The sequence below is a fragment of the Hakea prostrata genome, chromosome 2 (assembly GCF_041222555.1).
Source record: "Hakea prostrata isolate BN-2017 chromosome 2, UWA_Hpros_2, whole genome shotgun sequence".
NCBI classification, from domain to species: Eukaryota; Viridiplantae; Streptophyta; class Magnoliopsida; order Proteales; family Proteaceae; genus Hakea; species Hakea prostrata.
Genome location: NC_142601.1, coordinates 30,825,397 through 30,835,930, shown reverse-complemented (window position 1 = coordinate 30,835,930; position 10,534 = coordinate 30,825,397).

Sequence of the window (10,534 nt, the reverse complement as noted above, 5' to 3'; positions counted from 1 at the left end):
ATTGTTGCTTGATAACTGTTGTTATAAGCAAACTCAACCAAAGCTAGGTGTTCATCCCAATTACCACCCATATCCACCACACAAGATCTGAGCTTGTCCTCCAATGTCTGAATTGTCCGCTCAGATTATCCATCAGACTATGGATGATGAGCTGTACTCAGGTTCAATTGGGTTCCCAAGGCCTTCTGCAAACTATTCCAAAACCTTGAGGTGAACCTAGGATCACGATCCGAAACAATACTCAATGGCACACCATCCAAACGAACCACATTATCCACATAAAGCCTTGCTAGCTTATTCAGAGTATGAGTGATCTTCATAGGAATGAAGTGGGCTGATTTGGTCAACCTATCAACAATCACCCACACAGTGTCATTGCCTTTACTTGTTCGAGGCAAGCTAGTCACAAAGTCCATAGAGATATCCTCCCACTTCCAACTAGGAATAGGAAGAGGTTGAAGTAATCAAGATGGGGGTTGTCGAACGGCTTTCACACGTTGGCAAGTCTCACACTTGGCAACAAAATCATCAACATCAGCCTTCAAACCAATCCACCAAAAATGTTCCTTCAAGTCCTTGTACATCTTGGTGCTTCCCAGGTGTATAGTAAAGACTGACTGGTGTGCTTCCTTCAATATTTCCTTCTTAATTTCTTCGTTTGCGCACGCATACAGTCTTCCTCTAAACAATAAAGCACCATCCATGGATATACCAAAGTCGGGGTCCGACTCAGGATTCGAAGAAATCTTCTCAACTTTGATCAAAAGTTCTTGGTCAGAACTCTGCAGAGCAACAATTTTATCTCTAAGGCCAGATCTTGCCATCATGGCAGAAAGAATAAAATCAGAATTCTCAGGGACAATTTCCAAATCAAAACTCTCAATAGAAGACCAAAATGGTAAACTCAAAGCATTCAAATCCAAAGTCTTCTTCTGGTTCTTCCTACTAAGAGCATCAGCAACAACGTTTGCTTTCCCAGGGTGATACTGAATATCACAATCATAATCGGAGACTAGTTCCAACCATCTCCTTTGTCTTATGTTCAACTCCTTTTGGGTGAAGAAGTATTTTAAACTCTTATGATCCGTGAAAATGGCAATCTTCTCACCGTAGAGGTAATGTCTCCAAATCTTCAAAGCAAAGACAACAGCGGCAAGTTCTAGATCGTGAGTGGGGTAATTCCGCTCATAATCTTTCAATTGCCGAGAAGCATAGGCTACGACCTTGCCATCTTGCATCAGTACGCAACCCAATCCAATCTTTGACGCATCGGTATAAACTGTCATTCCACCGGAACTATCAGGTATAGTCAAAACCGGGGCACTTGTCAATCTATCTTTCAACTCTTGGAAATTCTTCTAACAGGCGTCAGACCAAACAAACTTTTCTTCTTTCCTGGTCAACTTAGTCATAGGAGCAGCCAACCGAGAAAAAATCTCAATAAACCTTCTGTAGTAACCCGCCAATCCATGAAAACTTCTTATTTCAGTTACCGACTTCGGTCTTTCCCAATCAGCCACAGCTTGAACCTTTTCAGGATCGACACGAATACCTTCGGCTGAAACCACATGACCAAGGAATACTACTCTCTTAAGCCAGAAATCACACTTGCTAAACTTAGCGAACAACTTCTTTTCTCGCAACCTTTGCAAAGTGAAACTTAGATGACTCGCATGCTCTTCTTCGCTCTTCGAATAGATCAAGATGTCATCAATGAAAACAATCACAAACTTATCAAGCACATCGTGAAATACTCGGTTCATGAGGTCCATGAACACCGCAGGAGCATTGGTCAATCCGAAGGGCATGACTCTAAACTCGTAGTGACCATACCGCGTTCGGAAAGCTGTCTTGAAGATATCACTAGACTTCACTTTCAATTGGTGATATCCGGACCTTAAGTCAATCTTTGAGAACACAACTGCACCCTTCAACTGATCGAAGAGATCATCAATTCTGGGCAGCGGGTATCTATTCTTGATAGTCAGCTTATTCAACTCTCGGTAGTCGATGCACAAGCGCATACTACCGTCTTTCTTCTTGACAAACAAGACCGGAGCTCCCCAAGGTGATACACTAGGCTGTACGAAACCTCTATCAATGAGCTCATTCAACTGATTTTGCAACTCTTTCAACTCAGTAGGAGCCATCCTATACGGAGCTTTAGATACCGGAGCGGCACCAGGGACGAGATCAATAGAAAACTCGACATCCCTGTCTGGAGGCACTCCCGATAGATCATCAAGGAAGACATCAACAAAGTCACAGACAACCCTGACTTCATCGACTCTTTTCTCCACTTTACCCTTGCCTTCAGATGAAGCATCATCCACTAGGGCATAGACTTGCATCAGTCCGGACAGCACCTTCTTACAAACCCTTCTCTTTTCCCCCTGAAATTCTAAGACCGGACTTCCACAAATATGGAACTGAATTTTCTTTGAGGAACAGAGGAACACAGCTTTGTGGGCTGTTAACCAATCAATTCCCAAAATAATATCGAAGTCCTTCATATCAAGAATTACAAAATTGGCTTCCAAGTTCTTCTCACCAATCAACACAGGACATTTGGATAACCCCTTATCTAGTTTCACAACAGGACCAGTAGGTGTACTAATCAATAAACAACTAGACAACTTCTCAGGGATTAGGTTAGTCTTCTTGATGAATGCAGATGACATGAACGAATGAGATGCACCCGTATCAAATAAGACAAATGCAGAAATAGAAGCAACTAACAATGTACCTGTAATCACTTCATGGCTTGGATCCTGCTCAACACCGGAAATACTGAAAACTCTACCAGAGGGAGGAGCAGGAGAACTCTTCACCACTGGAGCAGGCTGCTGGGCAGGCCGCTTCGGACAGGCACGAGCGAAATGACCAGCTTGCTTGCAGTAGAAGCAAACAGGATTGCTGGGTCCAACAGGGGTGGCTGCAACAGAGGGCTTCTGAACAAAAGGCCTAGCACTTGCACTTGCTGGTGGTCGGTTTCCGCCATACTGTCTAAACTGGCCGGGCTGCTGAAAACCCGAGTTCTGACCTACACTCTTAGGCTGAAAGGTAGGAGTGGGGTAGGGTGTAGGTCTCACAAAATGCTGATCATTACGATCCACCAGGCCAGAGTTCCTTGGCTGCCAGGGCTTTTGCACACGTGTACTTTCCTTCTCTGTTTCTTCCAATTTCTTCGAGTTCTGCACCACTTGAGCATAGCTCACTATAGGCTGAACTGTGAGGTAAGCTTTAATGGCAGGGCGCAGTCCTTTGAAGAACTTCTTCGCTTTGGCGAGATCATCCTTCAGAGAATCTGGAGCAAAGAAATGAAGCTCCTCGAACTTCTGTTGGTACTCCAACACAGACAGAGATCCTTGTGTAAGAACCATGAACTCAGCTTCCTTCGCATCTTTCACCGCCTCGGGAAAATAATTCATACAAAAAGCCTCTTTGAACAACTCCCAAGTTACAACTCCTGCATGCAAACCTTCCAAAACAGGCCGAGTGGAGATCCACCATGCATCAGCTTCTTGTTGCAACTTCTGTTCGGCAAACAGAATCTTCTGAGCTTCCGAGCATTGCAGATGTCGGAAAGCCTTCTCCAACTCACGAAGCCACTTGTTAGGAAACAAGGGGTCCTTGGTAACTCCAGTGAAAGTAGGTACTTGCATCTTCGAGAAAACTCTCCATCAAAGTAGTATGAGGAGTTCCAGCTAAACCTCCCGCATTCAGGGATGCGGCATGAGGATTCACATTAGCACCAGCTCGAGTCTCATTATGCGAGTCATGAAACCCACCAACATCTGGTTGAACTGAGCTGCTTGCTGCTGCATCATATTGCCCATAATATTGGCAATATCACTGAAACTTCCAACATTCGGGGCACTAGGTATCTCATGGGTACCCTGATCAACATTAGGTATCTCACCACCTCCATGAGGTATTTCACCACCTCCTTGAGGTATTTCACCACCTCCTTGACCACTGGATTCACCACGCCCACTTCTCAGAGTAACCATTCTGCAAAACTGAGAACATCAAAATACCGAATTTCGAAGTTTCAACAAAAACCACAAGTCCAAATGATTTGAAAACTTAAATCATGTTCAAAAATATCCATATAGTCATCAAACAATAATCCATAAGGCAAAAATCACATTTTCCAAAAATTCAACAGCAAATGAGGTCTCTGTGACCATTGGTCGAGTGATTGGTCGATCGACCCGATCGACCAATGAGTCGACCAATGCGATGAATGCGAAAATTCGCATTATAAGCCTCATTTCCTCATTCCAACTTCATTCTATCTTCTTCCAAAGGTGAGAGAGCTCAAGGGAAAGTCTCCAAAGGTTCTCACAAGTGTTCTTGAGGTGTTTTGGTGCTTCAACAACAACACAACAACACACAATCATCACAAACAAGGTAAATCTCTCATTCTTTCTTCCATTTTCATCTTCTCATGCTTGCATTTCAATCAAAACCATGCTTTGCTTGTATCCAATGCTAGAAATCATGCTTAGGAATGCTTAGAAACATATTCCCTAGGTTTTAAACACAATGCCATGCACAGACAAAAAGTTCTAACATATTGGTGTTCATCTCGCAACGTTTTCATACCGAAATCGTTATCTTTAGAAAATTTTCGTTTTCTCTCAAACCGCTTGAAGTTTCCGCATGAGATCAAATGCAACATGCTCAAGATGATACTGTAGATAGGTCCATAAAATTTGATTAAACCAATTTCAACTTTCCAAAAATCCAATTTTGACCTAAATTGCAAAATCCCCAAATTTCCTTCTTGCTGAATTTTTCGCTTAAATCCAAGTTTTCGATCGATTTTCCTCAAACAAACTTCATAGACATGAAATTCCAAATATTGCGCACGTGCTAGTATGTTCAAATCAAATTTCCCCCAAATTTGAAATTTTCCGAAAATTTACGAAAATACCCTTTTGGCTCAAATCTTAAGGTAGCACTAACTGGAATTGTCTCTTGTCTCTTTCACAGATACACTATGCAGAGTGGAGGGCGAGGACGAGGTAGAGGTCGTGGTCGCATTGTAGGGGCACTTAGGGGCAGAGGTCAGGTTCCTTCAGAGCCTAGACAGGAGGTTAGGAGACCAGACATGTTCGACACACCTCAGGCCGAGTTTTTGTACGAGGCCTACTTCAGTTACTGTAACATCGAGATGGGACGTCTACTTCACTTACGCCAGCTCAGAGTCTTTAGGATTCGGCAGAGATTCGACACGTTGCAGTGGACTCATCTCTTCACCAAGGATCTGCCGGTATACCCGGAGCTAGTGAGGTTGTTCTTCAGCAACCTTACCTACACAGAGGAGGCTCGAGGCCAAGGACATCCACTTAGACTTGTCCTCAGGAGCAGGGTCTTCCGGACTCAGATTCGCTTTTCCACCCGAGCATTGGCTGAGATCTTGCAGGTTCCTTACTATCCACAGCAGTGTGTGTGGATACCCGCAGGAGCAGATTTGGACAGATTCGAAGTCCATCAACTAATCCGATCTTCATCAAGATTCAGTTTCCATAAATAGAACTTCATCATCAACTCTCATGGATTCAAAGCCAGACACCAAGTCCTCCACTGGGATGGCCCAAAGCTGACTTCTTACTTTACTTCGGGTCACTGGACCTACAAATAACAAGGTTTCCGGGTCAAGGTTAGGGCTGGGTTTTACACTTAGTTTAGTTTGATTTTCATTCCTTTACTTTTCTTTAAGATCAGTTGTATTTCTTTTAGACTTACGTGCTACATTTCGCTATAACTGTGGAGTGAGATTCCGCCTCACTCTACTCCTTTTTTATTTTATATACATCTGGTATCATTTTCCACACTTTGATTATACCGTCTTTTCTTTCCTTATTTTGATCTCTTGTTTATATTATTATAAATTGATTTTTTGTTCATGATTATGTTATTGCATATGCGGGAGGATGATTTCCTCAATACTTGATCTTCAAGGCTGTGGATCACACACTCGGGTATGCCAAATAGGGTACCGGCTAGGTGGATGTGACAATTAGGGTTCCCATGCACACCAGTGCGAGTCTCATTATGGAGTGTCATGAAATCCGACATCATTTGGTTAAACTGATTGGCCTGCTGCTGCATCATGTTATTCATGACACTGGCAATGTCTCGGAAGCTTCCAATATCTGGAGCACTAGGAATGTCATTGGTGGTATGACTATTCTTCTGAGTCTGCTGGTCAGAACCACCAGTGGGTACTTCTTCATTTCCGTTGCTTCCGGAACCAACGAGATGATTCCTTAGGACAACTATTTTGCAAAACCAAAAGATAACAACACTGAAATTCGAAGATTCATCAACAACTACTTGACCATATGATTAGAATGCTTAAATCATACTTAGAATCATCAATATAGTAAGCAAACAATCAAACATTGGTCAAAAATCCAAAATTTCCACCAAAAACCAGCATATCAGTTTCAACCTTCAGCTGGTCGACTGGTCTGTCGACCAAGCAACACATCATACGAAAATTTGGTTTTTAACCTCATTTCCCACTTCAAAACTCATTTCTCTTGAGAGAGGGCTCTGGAGAACAATCTTGCAAGGGTTTTCAAAGTGATTCCAAGTGCTTTAAAGCTTCAATAACATCAATACAACATACATTGATCATCAAAGCAAGGTAAACACTATTCTTCTTCTTCTCAAGTTGGGTTCTTCATTTAGATTTCTTGAAATACCATGCTATACTTGTTGTTCTAGGTTAGAAACATGTTTATGCATGCTATGCAACATATTCCCATAGTTTCCTTGCAATATTACACATTAAACATCAAGTATAAACACAAACACATTCTTGCTTTCGCTAACGCAACCGAAAATCCCAAATTTAGTACAAATTTGATTACTCTCAAACCGCAAGGAATTTTAACACCAAATCAGTTGCGACATGCTAGAAATGATATGATAGATGTACTCATGTAATTTGTTTCAACCAATTCCAACATTTCAAAAAATCCAATTTTTTACCTAAATGCAAAAAATCCCTCTTTTAAAGTTGCTGAATTTTTGGCTTTAGACCGCGATTTCGATGGATTTTCTTCAAATAAACTTCATAAGCATGCTATTCCAAGTATTACGCACATGCTAGTATGTTCAATTTGAAAATTTTCCAAAAAATTACAAAAATGCCCTTCTTGCTGAATTTTTTTTTTTTTTTTTTTTGTAATTCTCTGACATTCGACTTCTTTCATCTTCTCTATAGATATAGACACTATGCAGGGACGAGGACGAGGTCGGGGACGAGGTCGCCTAGTAGTTGCTAGGAGAGATAGAGGTTAGGTTCTAGCTCAGCCACGAGCGAAGGTTATCGATTGACACTGTTTCGTCACACCACAGGCAGAGTTTCTATATGAGGTGTACCTTGGGCACTGCTGTATCGAGTACAGGAGATTACTATGATTACGAGAGCTGAGGACATTCAACATTAGGCAGAGGTTTGACACGATGCGATGGACACACTTATTTACTGAGGATTTACCAATGTATGCAGAGTTAGTGCGGCTGTTCTACAGAAATTTGACATCGTTCAAGGAGGGTCTGGGAGAAGGTCGTCTTCAGTTGGTGGTAGAGAGTCAGATCAGAGGGACACAGATCAGATTTACTACACGCACACTTGCAGAGATCTTCAGGGTATCTCACTACCCGCATGCATGTGTATGGATACCCGCTAGTGGGGCACTGGACAGACATCTACTTCCCTATGAGTTACACGAGGTTTGGGCTACACTTTTGGATGATCATCGTTGTTACCATCCACGGATCAGTGGAAGAATGACTCCTTTGGCTAGGGTTATCAGTTGGATCGTGGGTAGGAACATTATACCGAAGGCAGGACATCATCATAAGGTGTCAGTGATCGATGCCTTAGTCATTTATTGGATTTACATGGGATTTGAGATAGATTTGGCCTACATTATACAGAATGCCATGATCGAGATAGTCGAGCATCCAAGTACTAGGAATCTTTGCTTTGGGAGACTACTGACACTCATCTTCAGGCACTTCGGGGTGAGACTGGATGACGAGGAGATGATGACTAGAGACATGGGGTATCCTATTGGCACGAGGACCATTGGACTAATGCAGCTAGATCGTGCTAAGAGATCACCAGGTCCAGAGGATGAGTCGGAGTCAGAGTACGAGGATGAGGATGTCCCAGTGGATGAGGGGCAGGCTGGTCCACATACAGATGGTCAGGCTGGAGATGACACGGAGATGCGCAAGGCTGGTCTAGATGATCATGAGATTCCTACACCACACTTCGAGGTCCATCACATGTAGTTCCTGAGGCATCGGACTTGTATGCTCAGATGCTTTCTATGAATTCCATGCTGGAGAGGATGGAGGTCAACTATGAGCAGATGTTTAGTATGCATGAGACGATGGAGTTGAGAGAGGTACAGATGGAGTCGAGACAGGAGCAAATGCAGTCTCAGGTGACTCAGATTTCAGATGATGTTAGGACACTCAGAGATCAAAGACTGTCTCCTAGATAGATAGATTGTACTAGGATTTCATTTTATGCTTCTCAGATGTAACTCATTGTAAAACTTTCTTAACTTAATGAAGTTCACATTGTTTCACTTTATTATTGTGTATTATGCACTTTCCTTTTATTGCATTAAGTGCTATTTGTTAAATCATAATTATGGTGTATTATCCAACAAAAAACTTATGCTTCATTAATTAAGTTTCTAGTCCAGTTATCTATTATTCACATCTAAGAATACTTGAATCACTTTTGGATCTATGACTCAGGAATGTTCTGTTATCGTTTCTGTGGTTGGGGTTTCCATGAACTTTGGGCTTTGATACCACTCTGTCACATCCACCCAGCCGGTACCCTACCAGGCATACCCAGGTATGTGATCCATAGCCCCGAAGATCGAGTATCGAGGAAACCATGCCTCCCACATACACAATAACATAATCAAGAACACAATGTAATCAATGTAATGTCATATAAACAATGAGATCAAGATAAGGATAAGAAGACAATATAATCAAAGTGCGGAAGTAAATGATACCAATGTATATATAATCAAAGTGAAGAGAGTGAGCAAAAATAACTCCCTAAGTCGCAGCAGAATGTAGTTCGAATAACAGTTAAGGGTTTACAATCCAAGTCTCAAAAGAGAGAAATAAAGGGATAAACATCTAAACTAATGTTTCTTCAGTCTTATACAAATATCATCATAAACATAAACAAAAAACACGAGACATGTCCGAATCCGCTCCCGAGAAGATCTAGTCCTGGTACGAAGCATAATCCAACGAGGGATCTTCACCGTAGTCTTCGTGATCGCCAGCACCTTGATGGTAGTGTCCTTCATCAAAGGGCGCTTCATAGAATTGGCCATCAATTTCCTCGGTTCTTGCAGGATAGTCTAACAAAACATTTGCACAAAAAGGAGTGAGTTCAAAAGAACTCAACAAGGCAAATTATTCCATAATACAAAAATAACGTGATCCAAAACATTGCATGATGAAAGATGATATGAAACAGACGATGCATAAATGAATCTAACTCTATGTATGCTAGTCTCTATGGCAAACATGCTTTAAGTCATAGCACCATACTTTCTTGAGTAAGTCCAGTCACTTGGCTCCGGTAGGTAATGGGTCCTGCATCCCTTGGGACAATCCATGGCGGGGGTTTAAGTCACCGCTCTCTCACATCACCATTTGATATAAGTATTGGCGCATGTCACGGTAAAGCCTAGCCCAATGCAAGTCATCTACTCAGTCGTATTAAGTCAGAACAGGATACTTCCCTTATGGCTACAACCAACTCAGTTCAGTATCCTTCACACTAGAGTCACGTATCCTATGGCTACAACTAACTTGGGCTATGGACTCATCAACCCTATTGGTCATCCACAAATAATAGACGAGAAGCTCCCACGTCCTCTCATGAATCATTTCACCGGTCTTGAGTGCCCTTGAGCCCAAGTCTAGCTATTTGCAACCCTACCAATAAATGGCCTCTAACGAGTATCCACAATGTGATCTATGTCCTCTCATGGATATGACTCACCGGTGTTGAGCGCCTACAAATCCACATTGCTACCATTGGTCGTTCGGTCTCAATACCCTTCCAATTCGGGTTTAATACAACAAGGACATCCTAGCCAACACCACTAGAAAAGTCCTATGTATGACATCCAATAATCCGGGAAAGCATCAATGGGAATCATCAGAAACATCCCATACTATTCCCTCTGATGTCCAAGGACAAAAATGTCAATAGGACATTCCTCAATCCCAAATCATACCTATCCAATCACATTCCCAATTCCATCATATCATACACAATGATACTTCATCCTATAGAAAGATATACCATAACATGATCAATCACATATATAATTAACAAGAATGAATAATCATGATAACAAAAGAATATATAAACATGGTACTACTGTACTTGAAGTACTTACAGCAATCATACGATGTTATGAATACAACAAAGAAGGTGAATCTACTAAGT